We start from the raw sequence: 246 nt of genomic DNA, 5'->3' as shown, positions 1-246 counted from the left end.
GACCCCGTCGGGGCGCCCCGCAGCGCGCGGCCCCCAGCGCCTCCCCCGCCGCGCTTCCTGCTCGCCGCCCCCCCCGCCGCGGCACTCATGGGAAATGTAGTTTTTTCTCCCCCCCGCCCGATTTCTTCCTTTTTCTCCCTCCTCCCGCCTCGACGGCGGAATAAAGGGGGAGCGGGGACCCCCTGCAGGACCCCCGCTCCCCACGGGCGCACTGACCTCCGCGGGCCCCCGGGAGCTCCAGCGAGT

This window comes from Nothoprocta perdicaria, unplaced genomic scaffold, assembly GCF_003342845.1.
Source record: "Nothoprocta perdicaria isolate Ctin4 unplaced genomic scaffold, notPer1 scaffold_12, whole genome shotgun sequence".
Lineage (NCBI taxonomy): Eukaryota > Metazoa > Chordata > Aves > Tinamiformes > Tinamidae > Nothoprocta > Nothoprocta perdicaria.
Note: the sequence above shows the minus strand (reverse complement) of the source record.